This window comes from Cryptomeria japonica, chromosome 9 (assembly GCF_030272615.1).
Source record: "Cryptomeria japonica chromosome 9, Sugi_1.0, whole genome shotgun sequence".
Classification (NCBI taxonomy): domain Eukaryota; kingdom Viridiplantae; phylum Streptophyta; class Pinopsida; order Cupressales; family Cupressaceae; genus Cryptomeria; species Cryptomeria japonica.
The window spans coordinates 297,023,164-297,049,521 of NC_081413.1; the positions used below are offsets into that span (position 1 = coordinate 297,023,164).

General features: G+C 39.4%; 1 protein-coding gene across 2 annotated transcripts in view; it reads right to left on the minus strand.

The window, feature by feature from the left end:
- LOC131079576 (synaptotagmin-5) overlaps nt 1–26,358 on the minus strand; it is a 180,235-nt gene that overhangs the window by 22,399 nt on the left and 131,478 nt on the right. The window lies entirely within an intron of this gene.

Sequence of the window (26,358 nt, forward strand, 5' to 3'; positions counted from 1 at the left end):
TTCCACCCCAACTTTGCCACCAAGCATCTGCAAAATAAAATTAGGATGAGGATAGCTCCCCTCGCAGGGGTTTGAGGGTGAGAAAGAGAGGGGTAGAGAGATAGGTCTAGATCTTGGGGGAGAGAAGAGAGAGTGAGATGGAGAGTGGTGGAGAGGGGGATAGAGGAAGAGTGATAGGGAGATAGATAGGTCTAAAATTCGGGGCAGATAAAGTGAGTGAGATAGAGAGAGCGAGAGAATACTGATAGGAGCATATAGGAGCATATTGATTACTGAAATTTGGCTGTCTAAAAATTTAAAAGATCTTCTAAAACCTAGAATTTGCATTATAACTCCTAGAGATCTGAAACCACTCTCAAACATCTTGCCAATATATACATGAAATATAACTTAAAGTATAAGAGAGGAAAAAGACATATTGAAATGTGACTTATACTTTAATGTTATATTTCATGTATATTTTCTGATGAAGAGAATGAGATTGACTTGAAAAAAAAATCGATGGAAAACAGTTTAAAGTGTTTGGGAGTGTGTTTTTCCCCTTCTCAAAAAAATACAAGACAGAAAATGATGAAATGAAACTCATTTTTGCTGTTTTTTGTCTTTATTCACTAGTGGGCGAGTTTTTTTCACTGAATCGTCAAGTTTTTCTGGCGAGTTAAAGTCGTAAAAACTCCCTAGGGAAAAATACTTGCCGAAAACTCGATGAGTAGTACAACTATGAGTGCACCAATACTAGCATACCCGAATTGCGACAAATAATTTCATGTGCACATGGATGCCTCCAATTATGCAATTGGGGCCACAGTGGCACAAGTGGGTGTACATGGATTGGACCATCCAATTTTCTTTGCAAGTCGCCTACTTTCAAAGGCCGAAAAGAATTACAGTGCTCCGTATACAAGTTTCACCACTACCTACTGGCAACACCCTTCACGTTTTATGTGGACCATTAGGCATTAATGTACATTGTAAACAAGCCCATCATCCAAGGGAGGATGAGTAGGTGCTTGCTCTTGTTGCAAGAATTCACTTTTACCATCATCGTGCAACTAGAGAAGAGTCATGTCATGTTGATCAGTTGTAGCAGATTAAGTCAGGAGAACCACTTGACAGGGTGAATGAGGACTTTCTCGACACTCACCTATTCCAAATTGTTCCATTGCCACCATGGTACGAAAATATAGGGAGTACTTGTCCACTTCCACCTTCCTGAGGGACATGTCACCTAGTGAAAGAAGGAAACTATCCCTTCAAAGTAAAACCTTCCAACTCATTAATGGGTTGTTGTACAAGATGGGACTCAAGACCAAGTACTACAGAGGTGCATCATGCAGAAGGAGATCCCAAGAGTGTTGAAGGAGTCTCATGAGGAGTTGGTAGGAGGCCACATGGGACTCAAGACCAAGTACTACAGAGGTGCATCATGCAGAAGGAGATCCCAAGAGTGTTGAAGGATTCTCATGAGGGGTTGGTAGGAGGCCACATGGGACTAGACGTCACCGCATGAAAAGTAATATCGGTAAGATTGTGGTGGCCAACACTACACACGAATGCACACGAGTGGGTAGTGGGGTGCGACATACATGAAAGAGCTGGCAAACCACTAAAGCAGAACTTCAAGTCGCTATTCCCTTCGTAGCCACAAGAGTTGTTCGAAAGGTACGATCGTGTAATGTCCCCTTCTCTGCAGTGATTAGTTTTGTTGGTCGTTAGCCTAGTTCGGAGGCTCGTAGGCTAGTCGGGGGTAGAAATTAGGGTTTCCTATTTTCTAGGAGGATTCTTTGGTGTTTTCAGGAGGTATATGTGGGAGTTTGACAGTTTGGATTCTAGATTCCTTCTGGGTTTTAAGAGAGCTTCAGGATGGTTCAACATGCATCTGCATCGAGTGACTTTTTCCAGACTTAAAATTTTTAGTAAGTGCGACGGTTGCTCAGAATGTGGTTAAAATCACTTTGGAAACACTTACTATTTTTAGCAATATGTTGTTTTTAGTAATTACTATTTTTAGTAGTTCTATTTTTAGCAGGATGTCAGCAGGCCTGTTCAGATGGCTATTTCTGGCAGGTCAGTTTGAGCAGTTGGCCTTCCAGCATTTTTTGGTGCTATTCTTGGCAAGGATTCTGCAACTCAGCTCAGTGGCTATTTTTGGTAGGATCCTGTATTCACTCGGATGACTATTTTTAGCAGTTCAGTTCAGAGCCCCAACTCAGTTCAGTTTTAGTGATTTCTAGCACTTCAGTCTCCGGCTCAATTTGACAATAATCAATATTTGAGGAGAAGGTATTTTTAATATATTAATACCTTAGGCATGAGGTATTAATATTTGATTATTTTATGGATAGACGACTTAGGAAAGGAGAAAATATTAATTTTATCCTGTCCATTTGGGCGAAATTTGCATATAACTCCAAGGGGGTCATCATGGTCTTAATAATTAAATTATAACTCAAGGCAAATGGGGTGATTTTATAAGTATATTGCCTTAGTAATCTTTTTTATTTGGAAGTCATAGTTGGGCGCCCACTTTACACTTTATTTTATGACACTTATATTTATTAAAAAGGGCAATTTTGGGTGAATGTGAATTGGGCGAACTTGTGCAAGGAAATGAAATGAAATGCAATGCAATGCTAAATGTGGATTAAATGGAATGGAATTTGGTTTGGGCATATTCAAAGTGCATTTGAATTTGAATTTGGTTGGCAAAAAGTTATAAATAAGTGACTTGGGCTCTCATTTTGGTATCTCAGACAATTTACACTGTTATGTTGTCGGATTGACTCCAGACAATCTTCAAGGGTGAATACCTCCTAGGGCTCTTGACAGGCTTCGAGTGTGAGATATCACTCCTAGCTATGATTGGATCTACTGAATGTGTGGTTCGATTTTAGTGTGCATTTTCAGATTTTCAGTGTGGTGTAGATTTCAGTGTTGCTGGTTTTGGGTGTGGCTGTAGCACGTTTTAGTTCATAACTCTCAGTTTGTGTGTTAGATCATTCGGGGTAGTGGCTCGTTCTCTTCCTATGCCACAGGCGATCAAGTCTGTAAGTTTGTAGAGCTTAATGTTGAGTATTTAATTTTTAAATGCAAATTGTACTTCTTTCCTAGACATACTATGTTGGGCTACCTAGGAATGCGTGCATAAATTCATTTGGGGGTTTTGGGTGCAGTTTGTTGGTTCTAATCTGATTGCGTCTTGTATCTCTCATTTGCATCCGTTGGGGGGTCATTTCGATGAGTGTGAATAGAGTTACGAGCATTTTTGTGAGTTTCTAGGCTGCTGGTCTGTGTATTTCCAGCACATGGGTTGCATATCAAAATCTGAAAAATTGTCAGTTTGGAGTGTTTCCTTGTGTGGAGTTGGTTTTAGAGTGTGTGGGTTCTTTGGAGTGTGTTTAGAGATAATTTGAGTGTGTGGGGAGTGATTTGGAAGTGTTTGTGAGGATTTTAATGTTGCTGGTCTGTATTTCCAGCCTGCCTGTTGTTCATTCATATCAGATTTAGTTTTTTGGGGTTGAAGTTGGTTTTCAGGTGTGTGAGTCTGTGGGTGTGGTGTGAAGAGTCTTAGTAATAAGTTGCAGCTCTTAGTTTGGGTTTTGGCATTTGAATATCCATGATGAATCATATTGTAATGCTTGTTAGTAGTACTAACAGCAATTTATTTGAACTCTCTTAGTCCCACTGCATAAGAAGAAGATGCTGGCCTTGCTGCCTAGTTTGGACAATGATTCTAGTAATTTTGTAATCCATCTTTGCATTGTAAAGCTGATTAGTAGTACTAATAGCTATATACTTGGATTGTTGTTCTTTGGCCCATTGCATAAATGGAAGAGGCTGGCTTGCCGCCTTCTTATCTATTGTAATTATGTCCTCCCACTGAATAAGCGGTTGAGTTGATTGTAATCTCATTTTTAGTCCTCCTGAATAAGCGGTGGAGTTGATTGCTATTTCATTTCTAGTCCTCCCGCTGTATAAGCTGTAGAGTGATTGTTCTTCAGTTTCTTGCATCATCCTTGGCTGGTTTATCGCCAAGTGATTTTTAATATTCTCCATATCCCACTGAAAAGTGGAAAGGATTGGCTTGCCGCCCAAGCATAGTATTATTTCCAATTATTTGAAGCTAACGATCAGAAAGTGGAAGGGTTACAATTTCGGCATTATTGCATCTTGATTTCCTAACCTTAACAGGTTCTTGTTGTGATTGTAACTGGAAAAAAATTGAAAAAAATTGTGGGGATATTACAGATCGTGACTTTGTCGGACCACTTAAGGTGAGTCACATGCATCGATGTAGGCACGTTGTAGTGGCGACGGACTACCTCACAAAATGGGGAGAGGCCAGAGCACTCCCGAACAATACTGCCATCAGTATGACACGGTTCATCTACGAACAGATTGTCACAGGGTTCCAAATTACTAGTGATTGAGGGGCACAATTTGTGAACCATGTCATTCGAGCCATGACGACAGAGTTCAAAATATTTCACAACCTCTCCAACCCATACTACCCCCGAGCCAATGATCAAGCCAAGTCAACAAATTAAGTCCTTGTTTCTATCATATGTAAATTGTGTGTTGTTGAGGAAAACTAAGAAAGACTCCTAGCGGTGTTGTGGGCGTACCACACCATGCACAAGGTGACCACGAGACACACTCCGTTCCAACTCATGTATGGGTAGGAGGTGGTGGTTCCAATAGAATACATGGTACCGCATCTATAGATTGCTATGGAAAACCATATCAAAGACACTAAGAGCCTGAAGGAACGTCTTTTGAATCTCACCAAGCTGGATGAGCAACGGGTAATGGCACTGTGGGCGACAAAGGTTGTACAATGCTGGTAGAAACTCTGGCACGATAAACATCTCCGACGAATGAACTTCCAACTGGGACAATTAGTAGCAAAGTATAACGATCGCAACGAAATCAAATCGAGGAAGTTTAGTGTTCAATTGTTAGGACCCTACAAATTAAGGGAAGTTGGTTAAAATGGGGCCATCAAACTGGCAACACCAGACGATAACCCCATTCGGGACCCTGTGAATGGCTAAAAACTCAAAATTTATCAAAAAATGAGAGGACATATCATTCGAGTCAATATGTTGGGATATGCCACTAGGGCAGATTGGACAATTGGAAGCGAGGTCTTGGAGGAAGACCCACTGATTAAGGAGCAAATGTATAGACCAGATGAGGCTTGGACCTATTGTGACTTTTTATTCACACATCACCCCATTGCAAATGGGGACCCTCCCTTTTTCCTACTTTCTAGGGGTTTTGTTAGAGCCTTGTGACCTTCTTGCTTCAGTATTGCCAAGTTTGTCAGTTTTGAGCAACCTGAGTTTTGAACATTATGAGTCAGTGTGTGCAAGTCATGATTAGAACAGAGTCTAGACGTTGTCATTGTGTCTAGAAAGCCCAAAGGACGAAGATCGCAATTGATTTGAGCTAATTTGGACAACTTTCTATTTTTGGAAAGTTTTGCTTTTTGCTTTTTCCTATTTTTTAGGAAGTTTTGTTTTTGGCATTTTTAGCACGATCCCCGAATGGCTATTTTTTATAAAGTTTTTCCTATTTTTTAGGGAACCTTGCTTTTTCTATTTTTTTAGAAAGTGGATCTAGCGTTTGCACTGTTCACACTGAGATACACCAAAATGATCGACAAATTCCTCCTCAGATCCAAGTTTTGACCCAAAAAGTCAATTTCCTAAATTTTAGGGACCCTGAGGAATTTGATGGATGAATGAAGTATAGTTTTCAAATTTCAAGGTAATCCAGTAAATTTGCACAAGTTATGGAGATTTCAAGTTTTGATCATGAGGTTCCTGAATCAATCAAAGTCCACCTTGAAAATGATGAAGGGGTTCCATAAAATCAAGAAAGTCCGCCCCTGGTCAAGGTCATGGTTCCTGAGATCCACCAAGTCCACCTTCTTGGTGCACAAAGTTGGTAAAGTCCGCCTTGGGAAAGGTGAGGTAGGTCATGATATTGGAGAAGTCCGCCCTACCAAATGTTACAAATGCAAGCAAATGTCAAAGTCCACCATGAGTGGAGAGTTGAGGTGCGAGGAAGTAAGAAAGTCCACTCTATCATGAGTTGGAGGTTGAAACAAGTCAAAGAAAGTCCGCCTTGCCTTGAATGAGATGAAGTCCGCCTTGATGTTGGTGCCATAAAGATGACAAAGTCTGCCCTTACCTAGGTCACATGAAGAGCAAAGTCCACCCTAGAAAGAAAGGGTATGATATGCATAAGTTTGGTGAACCCCGCTCATGAAGAAGGTGCAAGTAAGTCAAGAAGTCCGCCATGCTAGCTTGGGAAAGGTTCCCAACTCTCTCCAAGTCCGCCCTATTTTTGATGCAGGTTGAAACAAGTCAAAGAAAGTTTGCCCTGCTGCAAGTAAAGCTCACAGTGATCAAGAAAGTCCGCCTTGCCTTGGGAAGAGAATCAGTAAAGTCTGCCCTATGGTTAAGAACCTAAGAGAATCACCAAGCCCACCCTACATCAGCATATGATGGTAAACAACATCAAGAAGTCCGCCATGCTAGCTTGGGAAAGGTTCCCAACTCTCGCCAAGTCCGCCCTATCTTTGATGGAGGTTGAAACAAGTCAAACAAAGTCCGCCCAGGGAGATGCTTGCCAGAATTTGAAAGTTAAAGAATATTCCTCAAGGATGTCATCACAATCTTCATGAAGTTCGAACTTAAGCCAAAAATAGAAAGTTTCTTTGAAGGATATGTTGCAGATCCGTTCGAGTTTGGGACTGAAAATCGAATTAGAAAGTTGCATTTGAAGTTGCAAGATAAGATTTCGAGTTTAGGAATGATGACCAAGCAACTAAGCATGAAAATAGAAACACGCAAAGACTGAAATGAGATTAGAAACAAATTTGTGGAGAAGATATTGTGTTTCTAATTGCAGATTCGAACTTCATTACAAATACATTATTCATCCCTTCATTCTCACATATGAAGTCCGAATTTCTAAGCATATTGAGAGCAAGTTTCAGATTTCTTTTGCGGGTTGAAGGTTATTTTGAAGTGCTTTTTGCAGATTCAGGGTGTTTTTGAGGAAGTTTTGACTATAAGCCTGGGTTTTTAATCTTTTGTCCATCAAAATATACTCAGATTTTGAGAGTTTCTGACCGTTGGAAGGCAAAAGCCACTGATTTTCTGAGTGTAGCATCTGAAAGTTGCTTTTGACGGCTTCTTTTCTCATTCTTCTTCATTCTTTGAAGGTGAAAGTTCATCAAGGTTTTAACGTGGCTAAGTGTTGAAAAGAAAGAGTAAATTTCACAGATTAATCTTCTTCCCTTTCTTAGTTTCTGCCCTCCGGAGCAAGTTCAAGTAATGTTGAATAGAATTTCTTGAACTTAATGTTTCAAAATCTGATTTTGAAGTGAATCAAACCTTAATGGTCAAGTGTGGAAAATCCCATTTTTTGTGACTAAGTGTTGAAAAGAAAGTAAAAACCACACATTACTTAGCCACCAAACTCACAAACTACGCTTAGAAGTATAGAATTTAACTTAAGTTGGTTTGATTGTTTTGCAGATTTCTTTTGGAATATCTCAAAGCCAGGATAAAGTTTCAAGTGGATAAAGATTCCCCTTTGGAATCCAAGATGAGGTCTAAGTGGAAGCTGGTCGAAGACACTAACTTGGGACATATCAACTTGAGGGAATTCAAGAAGCGAATGTATGGCCTAGACAACTTGATGCCGACAGGGACTGCCAGAAAAATGATGAGAAATGGAATCGTACAGGTTGCTGGTTTCCTTTCAGCGATGCAGTGTACTGAGTTGGTGGTAGAATGCTTTAAACACTACAATCCTATAGACCGAGACATCATAGCACCTGATGGGAGAGTCTTGGTGAACATTAGTGATGCTGGTATCAGGGCAGCTCAGGGAAGCTTTCCGCATCCCTGAGTATCATAACCCTGTTTACATGACCAAGGAGGAAGCAACACGGCTATACCAAGATAATATTGAAGAATATGAGGCCAATATCAACCATTCGTGGTTGAATAAGCCAAGGAAGGGTGCTTCCAAGTTACCCAACAATCATGTGAGAGCCTATTTGAAGGAAGATATTAGAGACTTGATAGTTTTATTAAACAGAGTCATGGGTAGTCAACAAGGCACGCCATTTGAACCTTGGATGTACTACTTCATCAATGAGATAACTACCGGAGCAAAGATGATTGATTGGGCAAAGATTGTAAGTAATGATCTTGATGACCAATTGAAGAACTTAGAGGAGAACACGACATTTTATATGAGTTCCTATTTGGTGTACTCTCTTGCTCGAACTTATAGATATAGAGGACTCATCTGTCGAGGAGAAGTGGGAAATAAGGAGAATCAGTTTGCTGTTTATGATTGCTACCCACAACTGCACTTGGAGGAAAAAAATCACTTCAAGAGAGTCAATGATACATTCTTGATGCATATTACTAGGACGCTCCAAGGTGGTCTTCATCAAAGGCTCTCTCAGGAATCTAAAGATTTTATCAATAGATTTGGGCATTGGTACATCCAATACCCTAGATTTACTTATCTGAGAATTCAAGGATTCTCTGGACCTCCTTACAAGTTATCTATATATCCCACCAACATGGTAGTGTTGCTTGAAGTTGTTAGGCAGCTTGAAAATTATATGATTGTTCAAAGAGAGAACCAAAAGAAGGTAGGAACATCTTCTCTCACTATTGGAAATGGATTGGAGACATGTCTATCATCACAGGGTGCTGCTAGTGTTGAAAAGGAGCTTGCTTGGTACCCATTCTTCCAGAAAACATTTTGACCCTTTTCACCAGATGAAAAAGGTTGATGGAGAGATATTCGAGCATAGACCCGATCTCGAAGACTATTGTGCCAATGCAGCTGATAGTTTTGAAATCATAAGGAGATTGTGGTCCAGACTTCCCCTGAAATTGATTAGAGTAACAAAAGTGTTTCAAGTGGCAGATCAGCTTGAAGATGATCCTGAGTTTGAGCAGCCTCACTTTGATAAACTGAGAAATGAGCCCCTTGCCTTGGTCGATTGGTCGGATTCTGAGAGGTCTGATTTGAGCGACCTCATGAGACCAGTGATTGAACATTCAAAATGGTGGGTAATAGAGAAGACAAAGGGTCTTAGATCCAAAGGTATCAATCTCACATATGATCTCATGGGAACCAATGAATCAATTTCTTCAAACCATGGTGTTTCGTCAAGTGTTGGATCCAGAAAAAGGAAAGAACCCACTGAAAACTCTTTGAGGGGTAAAGGAAAGAAAATAGTTGGAGATGCAAGCAGAAAGTATAAATCTGATGAGGGTCATTCGACCTTAAGTGTTGCAACCACTGCTCCAGTCAAGGATACAGCTAATGAACAGAGGATGAATGCTGATATAGGGGGTAATGAAGTAAGAGCTCCTTCCCCTTCACTGGAAGAGATAATGGAAGAACAACCTCAAGAGACAAATTCTTCTAGGAATGTAGAAGTTGAAGAACCTGAGCCGCCAAGGGAATTCCTGAATGGTATAGTTACGAGACCAAAAGGAATAGAGGATAAGTTTGATGAGAGTGGTATGGAGCAGTCAACCATTCTAGATTGGTGAGCGAAAGAATAAAGGCTAAGGCTCCTGAGGAAGCTCATTCAGAAGAGAACACAGTGGCATTCCTGGCTATGGTGAGTAAACCAATTGAGATAAGACCGCCCAAACTAGCTAAGAGGTTCTCTTTAATTCAAAGCGATAGTGCAGGATGCAGGACAGTTCAGGTGGCAGTACCTAAGGCAGGGAAAACTCGGGATAACATCACTCCTAAGGATTATAAAATCACTTCTGTGAATTTGGGTAGGCCTACTCAGGCCAAAGAGATCCAAGATTTTGATGATTCTTGCAACGCTATCAAGGCAAGACTAGCCAAGGAAAAAGAAAAAAGAAAGAAGGTTGAAGATGAAAATGAGCAATGGAAGAGATGTGTTCAACATTTGACAAAACCTATAGATCGGGAGGAGGTACCTGTTACTCTGCCCATACCTCTTCCACAAGAATAAAGGATTATGAGGACATGAAGACAATTTTCAGAGAAGTTAAGGAATGGACGGTTGATGCCTCAGAACGTGCTAACATACTTATTGAGAACCTGATATCAACGCATGACTCCACATCTTCCTTATTGAGTAGAATTCAAGACACAGCCGAAGCTTGGGAAGATATTGAGGATATTCAGAGAAGAATCATTCCATGTTTAAAAGCAATCAGAGGACTTTCTCAGAAGGATCTTGTAGACAAAAAAGTCATCTAGCCCGGTGACCTATATGATTTCAATTCTTGGTACTTTGCCTTGGTTACAAGGGTTGAATCTTTGAGAAAATCCGAGGCTAAGTGTTCAGAAATTGAAAAGACCATCAAAGATATTCAAGACAAGGTCTTCTTTGTGGCAGTTGAGATATCGCAACAGGATGAGGTGCGAGAGAAGCATTTGCGTGTAGAGAATTTAAGGGCCAAAGTTCAAGGAAACTTCTTCAAAGTTTTAGGGCCAATTCTCAGGGAGGATCTCTCCAAAGTTTCAAGCTTCATACACATAGACGAAAAAATTTCCTAACACAAGCAACTGGCTGGGAAGACGCTCTCGCCACCTGTACTAATGATGTGGATATGGTCGACTTCCAAATTAGCAACTTGCCAAGTGTCACCAAAGAGGAGGTGCAACTTCTTGTGTCCAGGTACATCGAATCTACAAAGAAGGAAACTGGACACTCACCTCAGTGAGAATAGCAATTGCGCCACTTGTCTCCTTGTTCATTTTAAACTGTTAGAGTTTGGTGAAACCCTAATTGGAGTTTTTGAACTTTTAATCTGAGCCCTTGATCATCATTCGATCTTGACCGTTCAAAATATTTGGACTCGTATATAAGGTTGCCTCCTCTCATTTGGAGAGAGTGAGGTTTTTGAAATATTGTTGCATGAAGGTCATTTTTTCAAATAATATATTACATATGTGCTTTCTCTTAAGGCTTTGTAATCCATATTGTTTGAGTGATTAAGCAAGGTTTTCAATTTCTTCCACCAAATACTTAAATTTATTTCATGTTATTAGATTGAATGAAAGATCTGATAAGTATTGGTTTATGGTGTATCTCCGCTCATACTTTTGGTGAATGGATGATTTTCATTTATTGTGCAAAGTTAGTCTGAGCTTTTCATTTTGTGTATGCTTAAAACTTCCGATCATAAGCACATCCCTTGAAGATTGCATCCACTTTGTGTAGTTGTCCTAAGTGAGGCGAAGAAAAGTGTGGTTACTGAGTTCACCAGAATTCGTAGGATTAGAGTAGATCCCTCAACCCTTATCTCTTTTACCTTTTTTGAAGTCTTAAATCCCAAAAGACGGAGAGAGAGTTTTAATTAATAAATCCATCTAAATCCCAAAGTTGTTGACAACTCGTTCAAACGTAAGTCCCTTTGTGTATTACCAGCAAATCACAATGCCCATTGAGCTTATCCACACGTCAAGACTTGACTAAAGAAACCTTGGAATCGCCATATGATCTTCTAGCAATCTTAGCATACGTGGTGATTTTTCAAGAGAGGATAAATTATCTTTGGATACTTTATTCTAATGTTTGGTAGATGATAAAACAGACACCAACAGGACCGAACCTATAACATTACCTAAGGAGAGGTTGGTCAGGAAGCACATGGAAGGCAATTCCATCTCATGCATACACAAACACTTGACTAATGCCTACTTTGGCACAAGGGCATTATAGGTAAGACTTGGTGGACAATAAAACAAACACCAACATAAATTGGCGCTAGAAGGAGGGCTTTTGATAATAGAGTCAAGTGATTGCTCACAATTTTGGGTAGTAGATATGACACAACATGGTATTGCTGCATGAATTTCCATTTGATCTGCCGCTAGAGCAACCTGAACCAGGACTTAAGTCAAACAAATATTGCAGATCAGCTACGTTCACTTGCTTGGAAATCAAAATTAGATTATTCTCAATTCAGGCAGGTCAGTCACACTATCACTGAGGAGGAAGAAAAAGGTTGACCAATTGAGGCAGCAATTGAGAAGAATTTGAAGAAACAAAGAATTTTGGCTCTTCGGCGCCAAGTCCTTAGAGAAATTCGACAATTTTCCTTCCGATCCACAAATAACATGGTGAAAGATGGGCCTACCAATCATTCCTCCTGAACTAGGCAGAGATCCTGAGCCAGTATTGCAGCCGAACTCAAGCCTTCGCGACGAGCAGGAAAACGTCATCACAAAATTATACAGCTTAGCTTGGAGTGTAAGAAGAAATTATCCTGACTGGCGTCGAATTGGCTTCATTCTTGAAGAAGAAGAAGAAATTGCTGATCGCATTGACGCACAAATACAAAGGGAGCAACTTCTATTGCCACCTCAAGAAATTGATCCGGCTCCCGTACCAGCTTCCGCACAACCTCGACAGAATTAAAGACACGCTGGATCGCATAAGTTCTTTCTCTCCAGATAAATTTAAAAGAATCCTAAGATCAGCCCCAAGTTCATCCAAGAAATTTGTGGAGTTAGAATCCTCTGCTAGATCCAAGCAAGGGAGAAAGATAGTTGAGGCAGGTGGAAAAGAAAGCCTGTCAAGTGGGGACATTTCACGAGAAGAAGATATTTCCAGCATGTTCCACATTTCTAGTTTACTCCAAGGACCTACTCCCAGAGCACAAGTTACACAGCTAGACCTGTCAGGATTTCCAATTCAAGGAACTTCATCTCCAGCAACTCCGCCACCGGCTACTCAGTAGCTTCCAACAGGAGTACATCAAGCAAACGTTCCAATGGCGTGGCATCCAACTAATGCATCTCCTATGATTTTTACAGCCTGTCATGACATGCCCAAGAACCTTGAATAATTTTGTTCCAAACTTCATAGTCGCGACTTGAGCCGCTCAACTGATGAGCATATAAGGAGTTTTGAAGATCTCCTTCACAATAGGGATATCCAACACGAAGATGTTGCTTGCAGGTTGTTTCCTTACACTTTTGATGAAGAAGCTTCTCATTGGTATATCCACTTGCCAGCTGACTCCATTCATAATTGGCAAGAAATGAAGGACGCCTTCCTACAAAAGTTCAGATCGCCAATTTCTCCATCCGGTTTCTATTGGCAATTTTGTTACGGAATCTAGATCAAAGATAGAGAAAACAATAGTCTAATAACATATAGTAAGAATAGACTTTTGATGAGATCACTGCTATGAATATATTGACCACCGATGTATATATACAACTCTGTCTATTAATCTTTTATGAAAACATCGACTGCTTGCTAGATCGTGAAATTGCCACGGTTATTGGTTTCATTCCCCAGCAAGTGTCGATGTCGTTGCATAAATAGAGGAGTGAAGGGTCATGTCCACATTGGGGCATGACTTCTACGTGGCTTATGCAACATAGAGTCATGACCCTACGGGAACATGACTCTTCATACATCGTCCACCGTTTAGTTAACTTTATTTACGGTGCTCGAGTTTACTAATTACTTTGACTGTCATCGGATAATTCTACTGTAGGAAATTTGTAACATGTCAATTAATATATATATATATATATATATATATTAATTGCTTCAATCCGAATGAGGCTACATCCTTAACACTCCCTCTTAGCAAAAGAGGATTGAATTTCATAACTAAGTTTAAGGAACTTTGGATCTTTCTCGAACAAAAGCAGCGAGAACCAAAGCCCCCGGTTGCTGCCCTCAGGAAGGACTTGAACATTCTAGATATACATATTCATTTGACATGATCATTCACTCAGTAATGCTTACTAGTGAGATACTTCATATCTCAGAGAGATACAGATTATCTGATATCCAGCACTCTGGGACAACAACTACATGTAGTCTTATCAGATAGCAACCTTGATCCTAGTGACAACTGTAACATTGTCATTATCACAAGTGAAATAATTTTAGTATCATGATATCCGGCACATTCCGGGACAGTAATTTAATGTAGTCAATCATGATATGATTGTTATCATAATTTCCGACACATTTCAGAACAAAACACTTAATGATAACAATTCAATAACTCAACATAACAAATTTTAGTATCAAGATTTCCGGAACATTCTGGGACAGCAACTTAATGTAGTCAATCTTGATAACAGATCTGGCTATTGTGAAAGTCGTCACCTTACAATAGCGATCTTACACTTACATCACATGAAAGATCGTCACCTTTCATGATATAACACATACATGCAATATTGCATCCAAGATATTCATGAATATATCAAATTACATATGATTAAGATTAATATCAGAAATTTCCATTATAATTTAGTCATACCAAGTTTACCTCTAAAGTACTCCACTTTCAACTTTGCAAGAGGTTTGGTGAATATGTTGGCACTTTTCTCTTCAGTGCTGATGTAGGTCAATTTGATAACATCTTTGTCTACCATATCTCTTATGTAATGGTATGGGATTTCTATATGTTTGGATCGATTATGAAAAACTGGATTTACAGAAAGTTTGATGCAGCTTTGATTATCACGGTGAATCACAGTGGGGTTTAGGGGCTTCCCAAATAGTCGAACTAGCAATTTCCTTAACCATACTGCTTCACGTGCTCCCATGGAGGCAGCCATATATTCGGCTTCAGTGGAACTCTGAGCAACTGTTGACTGTTTTCTGCTAAACCAGGATATCATAGCTGATCCAAGACTAAAACAACACCCTGTTGTACTTTTACGATCAATGGAATTGCCTGCCCAGTCGGAATCAGAATACCCTTGGAGTTGTATCTCAACATTTTTATACTTCAGGCCAAGTCCAATAGTACCACGCAAGTATCTCAGAATATACTTAGCAGCCATTAGGTGAATCTTCTTAGGTTCACACATGAAATGACTTAACACATTAGTAGCGTAACAAATATCAGGGCGAGTTTTTACCAGGTACATAAGAGACCCAATAATTTGTCTATAGTAGGTAGGATTTGTAGGTTTTGAAGAGACCCAATAATTTGTCTATAGTAGGTAGGATTTGTAGGTTTTGAATCTACTGCTTCACTTTTGAGTTTATGAAGATTTGTTTCCATTGGAATGAATAGAGGTTTACAATCTATCATACCAAATCTGGTCAGGATATCAGTGGTGTATTTTCCTTGATTTAGGAAAATATAATTCTCTTTTTGCCATACTTCTAGGCCCAGAAAATAGTGCAGTAGACCTAGATCCTTCATATCGAATTCAGCCACAAGATCTTGTTTGCATTTTGCAATGAGGTGATCTTCTCCTGTTATCAACAAGTCATCAACATAGAGAACAAGTATTAACATGTCACCATCCAATATTTTGAAGTATATGTTAGAATCTGCTTCATTTTTGGAATATCCTAGTTTGGAGAGATAACTATCTATCCTTCCATACCATGCCCTGGGAGCTTGCTTAAGGCCGTAGAGAGTTTTTTTAGTCTACACACATAGAGATTTCTATCATGTGTAGCAAAGCCTTCAGGTTGTTCTATATATACTTCTTCCTCAATAACACCATTCAAAAATGTGGTCTTTACGTCCATTTGATGTATCTTCCACCCTTTGGAAGCTGCAATGGCAATGATGGTTCTTACAGAAGTATATCGGGCAACTGGAGCAAATGTCTATTCGGAATCAATTCCTGCCTTTTGAGAGAACCCCTGGCAACGAATCTGGCTTTGTGTTTTTCAATACTACCATTTGGTGCATATTTGATTTTGAATAACCACTTTGATGAGACAACTGATTTGACTTTTGGTCTAGGTACAATGTCCCAGACATCATTTTTTAAGATTGATTGGTATTCCTCAATCATTGCATCTTTCCAAGCTTGAGATGTTAAAGCCTCTTCAACATTTCATGGTTCAGATTTTGTAAGTTCGGTCATGAGTGCAACATAGCATGATTGACTTCTTGTTTTCTTATTCTCTTTGAAGATTTCATCAGGCTCCACATTATTTTCTTCAATCATCTTTCTTGCCCATAGTGGTCTTTTCTTGTTGTTAGGATTTTCAGCATTCTCGAAATTAGATGATTGAAGTTCATGATTTTCTATGCTATTCTCCCTCTGATTCTCAATTGTAAGATTTTCATCTGATTTTGTGGTTAGATTATCTTCTGCACTTAGAGAGAGTTTATAAGCAGCTCTACTGATTTCAATAGATCTTCGTCCTGGAATATAGACTCTGTATCCTTTAGTGGTTTCACTGTAGCCAACAAATATGCCTTTCTTCCTGGAGGGTTTTAGTTTGGTACTCTTTTCTTTAGGAACGTGAATATACACGTGGCAACCAAAGATTCTTAGATGGCTTAAATCTGGTTTATTTACTGTAAAGGCTTCTTCAGGTGTTATATTCTCTAGGATTGAATGAGGGCATCTGTTTTGAATGTACATAGCTGTATTTGAGGCTTCGGCCCAAAATGAGATATGTAGATTTTGATCATGCATCATGGCTTTAGGGGCTTCGATGATGGTTCTGTTTTTCCTTTCTGCGACTCCATTCTGTTGAGGATTATAAGGTATTGTACACTCCCTCTTAATCCCAAGAGAAATGCAGAATTCTTTGAAATTTTCAGAGATATATTCACCCCCATTATCTAATCTTAGAGTCTTTATTTTCTTCCTAGTTTGATTTTCCACTAAGGCTTTAAATTCTTTGAATTTCAATAACACTTCATTTGATTCTTTGAGTTTTATGAAATAGATCCAAGTTTTCCTAGAGTAATCATCAACAAATATCACGTAATACAAGAATCCCCCTAGTGATGGTAATGACATTGGACCACACAAATCAGTGTGGACAAGTTCTAGTACAACTTTTGATTTGTGTTCACTTGAGGGAAAGGACCCTTTTGAGTTCTTCCCTAGGGCACATCCTTTACAAGTTCCAACATGATCAGATTTTAGATTGGGTAACCCTGTGGTGATCTTTCTTATAGAAGGTAGGGCACTAAATTGAAGATGTCCTAATCTTCTATGCCAAATTTCATTAGTGTTTGATACTTCATGATTTAGTGCTTGTTTGAGTATTACATAATTTGTATAAACTACCATCTCTAGATCCTATAGGAATAGGATTCTTTATGTTAGAATTTTTAGGCCAGAGTAGAACTTTATCTTCATGGAAGGTGACACGATATCCTTGATCACCTAGTCCTGAAATAGAGACCTAATTCCTTTTGATACCTACTACAAAAAGAACATCTTTCAATTGTAATGTAACTCCTGTTCTTAATTGAATTGAGCAGGTCCCAATTCCTTTCACTGGATAGGTAGAATTGTCTCCTATTGTGACTTCTTCAGTTGAGTGGCCTTCAAAGGTTTCGAATTGATCTCTAAATCGGTTTATGTGTCGTGATGCTCCACTATCAATTATCCACATATGTTTGTTTGAGTTTAGTTCGCTTGATAAGGCTAAGAAAAATAGAGGGTTCTCTACTTCCTTGACTTCAGCTATAGTTGCTTGAGTTTTCTTTCTTTCTGGGCAGAACCTGTGAGTGTGTCCAAATTTATCACACCTGTAGCATTGAATCTTGGAGAAGTCTCTTCTTTTGTGAATATTTCCTCTCTTCCATTTGAACTTCCTTTTCTTCCCTTTGTTGCTTGTGTTAGCATGTAGTGCTTGAATTTCTTTTGAAAAAAAAGGTGGCACTATTTTTTATTATTTCTCTATCAACTTGGCTCTGATACCATGTTAAGGAATCTAGATCAGAGATAGAGAAAACAATAGTCTAATAACATATAGTAAGAATAGACATTTGATGAGATCACTGCTATGAATATACTGACCATCGATGTATAAATACAACTCTGTCTATTAATCTTTATGAAAATATCGACTGCTTGTTGGATCGTGAAATTGCCACGGTTATTGGTTTCATTCCCCAGCAAGTGTCGATGTCGTTACATAAATAGAGGAGTGAAGGGTCATGTCCACATAGGGGCATGACTTCCACGTGGCTTATGCCACGTAGAGTCATGACCCTACGGGAACATGACTCTTCGTACATCGTTCACCGTTTAGTTAACTTTATTTACGGTGCTCGGCTTATTTATGGTGCTCGGGTTTACTAATTACTTCGACTGTCATCGGATAACGATGATAGTCACTATCTATGTCTTTCGACTTCGACAGTCATCGAGATAATTCTGCTGTAGGAAATTTGTAACATGTCAATTAATATATGATATATATATATATATATTACTTGCTTCAATCCGAATGAGGCTACATCCTTAACAAATTTATAGAAGTAAGAAGGCAAGAGCATGAGCCTATTAGCACTTTCAACAACAAGTTCCACAAAGCTTACACAAGACTGAGAGATCCTTACAATTTAAATAATGTTGCGGCATTGCCGGTTTACTATGCAACTCTGGATCACCTTACTGCCATGTTTGTAAAATCAAAAGGTACACTCCCGACTAATTTGAAGGAAGCATATGCTTTAGCCATTGAAATCAGCAACGATTTAGAGGTGGGTAAAGCTTCAGGACCACTCAATTATTTAGGAAATCCTGCAATGCAAGGTCAAATCCAAAGCATTAATCGAGCATTGTCCCAGGGCACACCTGTAATGAACCCAATACCCATTGCAAATAATCAGTTAGTCCTCCATCTAGGAGCACCTGTTTCACAATACCCCCACCACAGCCTGTATATCTCCAGAATGCGGCAACCTCAAGTCAAACTCAGGAGGAGAAAGATGATGAGAAATGGAATTGTACAGGCTGTTGGTTTCCTTCCAGCAATGCAGTGTACTGAGTTGGTGGTAGAATGCTTTAAACACTACAATCCTATAGACCGAGAGATCATAGCACCTAATAGGAGAGTCTTGGCAAACATTAGTGATGCTGCTATCAGGGAAGCTTTCCGCATCCCTGAGTATCATAACCATGTTTACATGACCAAGGAGGAAGCAACACGGCTATACCAAGATAATATTGAAGAATGAGGCCAATATCAACCATTTGTGGTTGGATAAGCCAAGGAAGGGTGCTTCCAAGTTACCCAAGGATCTTGTGAGAGCCTATTTCAAGGAACATATTGGAGAATTGATAGTTTTATTAAACTGAGTCATGGGTAGTCCACAAGGCGTGCCATTTAAGCCTTGGATGTACTACTTCATCAACGAGATAACTACCGGAGCATAGATGATTGATTGGGCAAAGATTATTGTTAAATTTATGAATCAGAATTAAAATTTATCTTGTTTTATGTATTATCTATCACTGAATTGTTGTATAAATCTGATTGCCAACCACGATATACTATATTCGTTTAAAGCAAAGTTCCCAGACTCGGACTCGGCTCTGACTCGGCAAGGCTGACTCAACTCGTGACAAGGCTCGGACTCGGCAATGACTTGGCAACGACTCGGCGAAATAAGAAAACCCTTGAAATTTAGAGATTTTTAACGATTTAAAACTTGTTTCATACACCCATTATTGAATTAAGCTTAAAGACACTATAACATCATCAAATAGAAGCTCTTACGATGTGCGTAGTATCTTGAATCTTTAAGAATCTAAGATACATTGATAATTGTCACAGCTCTTACGATGTGTGTTCTATTTCTTTTTTGTTATATTTCTCAATACTTTCCACAATCTTATGTTTGCATATTACCAAACAATATTAGAACAGTGATTAGGCCAAAGTCAGAGAACTTCTTTACAAAATTGAATTTATTTTACTGGAAATCTTTAGAAAAAACACCTAACTTGCGGACCATTATTTTTTTAGCAATGATTACAAACTGCAAATTATCTGATGCCAATAGAAATAGAATTTTGTGAGATTTCCAGAAAGTGATCACAGTTAAGAATCCAAGTCATATTAAAAATTTTATGACCTCCAAAAGTTGACCTTCCAAACCTGCAGAACTGTGTTTTTTCTGTTATAACAGAGACTAAAAGGAGGAAAAACTGTAACTTGCAATACAAATAAGCGAAACCAAGTGTTGTGCTTAACATTGTGAAGGAATTTTTGTACCTACTAGCCTACAAAGTAGTTATATCCAGAATTTTTGGAGGAAAAGGGAACTTATGTAGGTGCATTTTCTAGAAAAAAAGAAAAGCATAATTTCAAAACTGTAGTGAGCAGGCTTATTAACCATGGCAATACCCGAAGAGTCTAAGGACTGCCCAGACAGTGTAAGCCTGTAAGGACTCATAAAGACAATCTACAGGTAACAATAATAAAGGCAAAATTGGTGATTCAGACTCGGGTGAAAAGTGCTCCCTGCATCGTCCTCCATTGGGCTGTTAGATGCAGCAGTTGGTATACGATTCGAGTCTGTATGACAGTGAGTTAAGGATTCAATAGCATTGTTGGTGGGTATGGACTGTCCAAGAAATAACCAGAGATCGCAGTTTAAACTTTAAAGCCACCCATTCTTCGTGGCAGACTGGCCGGGTCACGACCCTCGGACTCGGCGAGTCAAGGAGTGACTCGCTGACTCGGCGAGTCAGGCGAGTCACGCCCCGTGACCTGTCCGAGCCTGTGTCAGGGTCACCGTGACCTGGCAGGGGTCACCTGGCCCACTGACTCGCGTGACTTGCCGCAAGTCACGAAACTCTGGATCTATAGTCGTCTATCACCAATCTAATAGCCACGGTCTATGATTCATCTCTCTATTCAATTCGGTCTGACAATAGTTGTTTTGCATGATATATTGTTAGTTGTGATATGATAACGACCAGATATTATTCACCGTGTATGTGTTATATATTCTGTTTGACCTGAGAGTTGTCCACGATATATAAGTGATGAGGGGGTGACTCTTTCCAAGAGTCGCCACCCTAGGTAAATGCACGAAGGATAGTGACTTTCACATAAGTTGCTTACTAACTAATGTTTGACTAATGCCCGGTCTAATGTCTAATTGGATAATTAAGACAATATACGATATGCAAAATACATCGATTATAATATAAGCATGTTTGCATATTGAACAAGACAAGAATTAAATAGATAATCATAATACAAATAAAATGTGTAAGGCCAATAGGCCATTCACACATTTGGATTGGCTAGAAGGAGACCGACTGACGCTATATTATCAACACTCCCTCTTAGCTAGGGAGGAACCCTTCTACAAGTCACATCACCTCATTGAAGTGATTGACCGCAATGGCTACATCCATATGTGGAAAGGAAAAATATCACCTTACTGTGATATCCATCCATCATGACTCATTCATAGAGATCACCTCACGTGATATCAACCATTCTGGCATATCCATAGATTAAATTTATGTAGTGGGCTGGGTACAGTCAAGCGATGCCTTGACCGGCCATGTCTTTTGGACATGGCCGATCAAGACATCACTTGATCGTGCCCCCTTACAATAATAATGCAAGGCATATTACGAACCAACTGGTGCATATATTAAGACACCCGATAATTATCGGTGGTGTATAGTTATCTTACCACCCGATATAATTATCGGAGGAGCATGGTTTATATTAACACCCGATATAATTATCGGTGGCGCATGGTAATGTTGGCTTTATCTTTGGACCATAGTTTCAAGATGTGAATTGCCTCTGTCGGCGATTCTATTCACAAACTCTTGAGTGGATTGCCTCTGTCGGCGATTCTATCCATAAGCTCTTGTGTGGATTGCCTTAGTCGGCGATTCTATCCATGAGCTCTCACGTGGATTGCCTCAGTCGGCGATTCTATCCATGAGCTCTCACGTGGATTGCCTCAATCGGTGATTCTATCCATGAGCTCTTGTGTGGATTGCCTCAGTCGGCGATTCTATCCATGAGCTCTCACGTGGATTGCCTCAGTCGGCGATTCTATCCATGAGCTCTCACGTGGATTGCCTCAGTCGGCGATTCTATCCATGAGCTCTCACGTGGATTGCCTCAGTCGGCGACTCTATCCACAAGCTCTTACGTGGATTGCCTCAGTCGGCAATTCTATCCACAATATTGAGTTATTGTAAGATCATCACCTTCCAATAACCTCAAAAATACAAGTGGAAATCATTTGGAAGTCGTCACTTCCTTATGATTTACACAGGGCCCATAAAATAATTATTAGTATTAATAATAATAATCAATATTTACAATTTTTACCTCAGAAGTGCTCAATCTCGATTAGTAAGCTCCCTCTCGATCACAAGGTATCTTGAGTTTCTTCTAGAGAACATATTTTTCTGAACATACGTCTAAATTTCTGACTTCAGCAAGGGACGCTTATAGTTTAAGTTTGAGAGGACAAGTTCTTGCAATGTGGCCATATTCGTCATATATGAAACATTGTACTTTAGAGGAGTCTCTAGGCTTCTTGAATGATCGATTACCATTCATCATTTTCAAATACAAACTTTCAAGGAGATATTAATCTGATCTTAATCGGATCTTCCTTCAAGCGGTTAGGCTTTATAGAAGGAAACCTGGCTCTGATACCATGTTAAATTTATGAATCAGAATTAAAATTTATCTTGTTCTATGTATTATCTATCACTGAATTGTTGTATAAATCTGATTGCCAACCACGATATACTATATTCGTTTACAGTAGTCTGTCACCAATCTGATAGCCACGGTCTATGATTCATCTCTCTGTTCGATTTGGTCTAACAACAGTTGTTTTGCACGATATATTGTTAGCTGTGATATGATAACGACCAGATATTATTCACCGTGTATGTGTTATATATTCTGTTTGACCTGAGAGTTGTCCACGATATATAAGTGACGAGGGGGTGACTCTTTCCAAGAGTCGCCACCCTAGGTAAATGCACGAAGGATAGTGACTTTCACATAAGTTGCTTACTAACTAATGTTTGACTAATGCCCGGTCTAATGTCTAATTGGATAATTAAGACAATATACGATATGCAAAATACATCGATTATAATATAAGCATGTTTGCATATTGAACAAGACAAGAATTAAATATATAATCATATTACAAATAAAATGTGTAAGGCCGATAGACCATTCACACATTTGGATTGGCTAGAAGGAGACCGACTGACGCTATATTATCAACAATTATAAGTAATGATCTTGATGACCAACTGAAGAACTTAGAGGAGAACAGGACATTTTATATGAGTTCCTATTTGGTGTACTCTCTTGCTCGAACTTACAGATATAGAGGACTCACCTGTCGAGGAGAAGCGGGAAATAAGGAGAATCAGTTTGCTATTTATGATTGCTACCCACAACTACACTTGGAGGAAAAATTTCACTTCAAGAGAGTCAACGATACATTCTTGATGCATATTACTAGGACGCTCCAAGGTGGTTTTCATCAAAGGCTCTCTCAAGAATCGAAAGATTTTATCAGCAGAATCGGGCATTGGTACATCCAATACCCTAGATTTACTTATCTGAGAATTCAAGGATTCTCTGGACCTCCTTACAAGTTACCTATGTATCCCACCAACAAGGTAGTGTTGCTTGAAGTTGTTAGGCAGCTTGAAAAATTATATGTTTGTTCAAAGAGAGAGCTTTAATTGATAAATCCATGTAAATCCCAAAGTTGTTGACAACTCTTTCAAATGTAAGTCCCTTTGTGTATTACCAGCAAATCACAACGCCCATTGAGCTTATCCACACGTTAAGACTTGAATAAAGAAACCTTGGAATCGCCATATGATCTTCTAGCAATCTTAGCATACGCATGATTTTTCAAGAGAGGATAAATTATCTTTGGGTACTTTATTCTAATGTTTGGTAGATGATAAAACAGACACCAACAGGACCGAACCTGTAACATTACCTAAGCAGAGGTTGGTCAGGAAGCACATGGAAGGCAATTCCATCGCATGCATACACAAACACTTGACTAATGCCTACTTTGGCACAAGGGCATTATAGGTAAGACTTGGTGGATACTGGAAACTAAAGGTACTATACGAGGGAACATGCCAAGGATACTTGGCCTAAGATTGATGAGGAAGTCGAGAGGAAAAGAAAGGAGGAACAAGTGGCAAAGGGAGAAGAAGAAATTGACCTCGCAGAATATGAAGAGACTCTTGAGTCGCGTCTGAAGATGGTAATCAAGGCTGAGGATTGTTTTATTGCAAAATTGCACAATGGTAGTGCAAAACCTACATCCAACTCGCTATGACGATTGATTCCCTGCCTAGCCAAGCCACCACAAGTCGATGGAGAAGTAACATGGTACCAGAAGTATGGAGGTCGATACATCGACAGACAGTACAAAGGGGTTGGGCCAGCACCCTTGCTTTACAAAAAATTTTATTTAGAATGTGGGAACATGATGTGAGCAAAAGTGCTATAAACATTCCCCATTCACCTGTTGGTGGCGATATGACTTGGAGATCAAAACAAGACCTCGGGATGAGCCGAGAGGGAGAAAGAGGCAAATGGTTGAGGAAGGAGTCACAAGGCCAAAAAAGTAGAAGGCAGACAGAGAAAAGAAAAGATGGCAATTTTAAAAATCAAGAAGAAAAAATCCTTGGGGAAAAAGGACAAGTGGAATAAAAAGAAGAGGTAAGCAAAAGTGTTTCGCATTTCAAGAAATTAAAAGGGAAATTTTTTTATAAAGTATTGAAGGTCAAAAAGTTAAAAATGAAAAGGATGCGGAAAATATTTTTTATGAAAAAATTAAAAAGTGGAAAAAGTGCAAAGAGGCTTAGGAAAGAAAATAAAAGAAATGAAGTTACTAGACAAATTAAAACAATGGGAAAGAATGAAAGATGGTCAAAAAGAAAAATAAAAAATAAAATAAAGACCATGAAGCAAAGAAAACTGCTGTTTATTCATTTAATAAAGTGCTTGGTTAAAAAGCTAAGCCGAACCCTTAAGGATGAAAATCATTATAAAACAAGCCCACAAAGACATTCTTCCTTACCAAGGGCAGGAGCACGAAAGAAGGTTACACTTAGCAACGGATTGCCAAGTTTAAGAAAGCAATTGCAGAATTTAGTCCATACACCGTACGAAGTGGAGAACAAAATCCATACGAACGAGCAGGAGGTGGGAGCGAAACTTCAAAACAACCATACAAACGAAGGGGTCGTAGAATATTGAACCCATATGCCATACAACTAAGGAGAATACCACACACTATATGAGTAAGGAGACTATTGTATTGGACACTAGCGTATGAAAGATTGCACAAATCGTACAGGGTAAGGGAAGCCATACGGAGGAGGTGATTACTATACGAAACATTCTAGTACGAAAGATTGCATAGAGCGTATAGAGTAAAAGAAACCGTATGGAGGAAATGTTACACCATACGAACAAAAATAGGTTCATATGACGGAGATAGTAGACCGTATGAAGGAGTTAAAGTGCAGTTGTACGAGGAGCCAAACATTGTACCATATAGACGAAATTTGTACAAGGCCGGCACTGTGAAAGAAGAGTTGCATGGGGAAGCTAAAGGAAATCCATAAGAAGAAGAAAGTCATATGTAGTAGGGAAGGGATCATACAGAAGGAGTTTGACCATATAGGGACAACCATACACACAAGGCACACATGAGATAATCCAACAAAACAAGGCGATGGTAAAAACAAGTATTAGCAACCCTAGTCAAGCCAAGAGAGGATACAGTTATGATAACTACCATGGGCAATTTTATAAGGGCCAGGTTGCCCATTCAACCGTAGTTTCAAACATGGCAACAGGCAGTAGCAGTAAAAGCAAGAAAAGTAGGCCTCAGGTGCAGATTGGAGATGATAGAATTACAACTAACAATCTCATTTGAAAAAGTTTGAACGGCATTGATTGCCGCACCTAGTGGTAGGAGCTAGACGACAACCACCACATCAAAATGATCCTCAAGAACGTAGAGGTGGATAAAGCGATTCAAATGCCAGTCTTCAATACATGAGAGTTTGAACCCATCCTAAAAGCCTTCGTAGTGTGTTATGAGTCTATGACCAACACTCACACAAGTCCACTATTCCTTACGAGGGATAGGATGTGACAGTATCTTTTTGGCCGGTGGAGTTTACAAGAGCATTCAACATTCCTTCACGAGGTGATGCTGTCAAGAAGCCGCAAGGAAAGATAACAAGGCAAAAGAAAGACAGTCTTCTCAAGCGGGTCTGTTATGATCACTTGTCGTCAAAGGAATGGGACAGTATTTGGAACAACAGTAGTCGAGGGGTCAAGAAAACCTTCTTGGCGATGGTAGAATGGAAGTGTATCCTGGACGTGATCAAAAGCCGTCTAATGGGAGCAATAAGGGCTTCGGACATCACGATGTGGATGATTTATTTGATCACTGGCCTCAGCAATGGGAAGGTATACAATTGGGCAAAGTACCTGTTAGAGCGAATCAGACAAGAGGAAAATCCCAACACAACGCAAGTCAATCAAGTTAA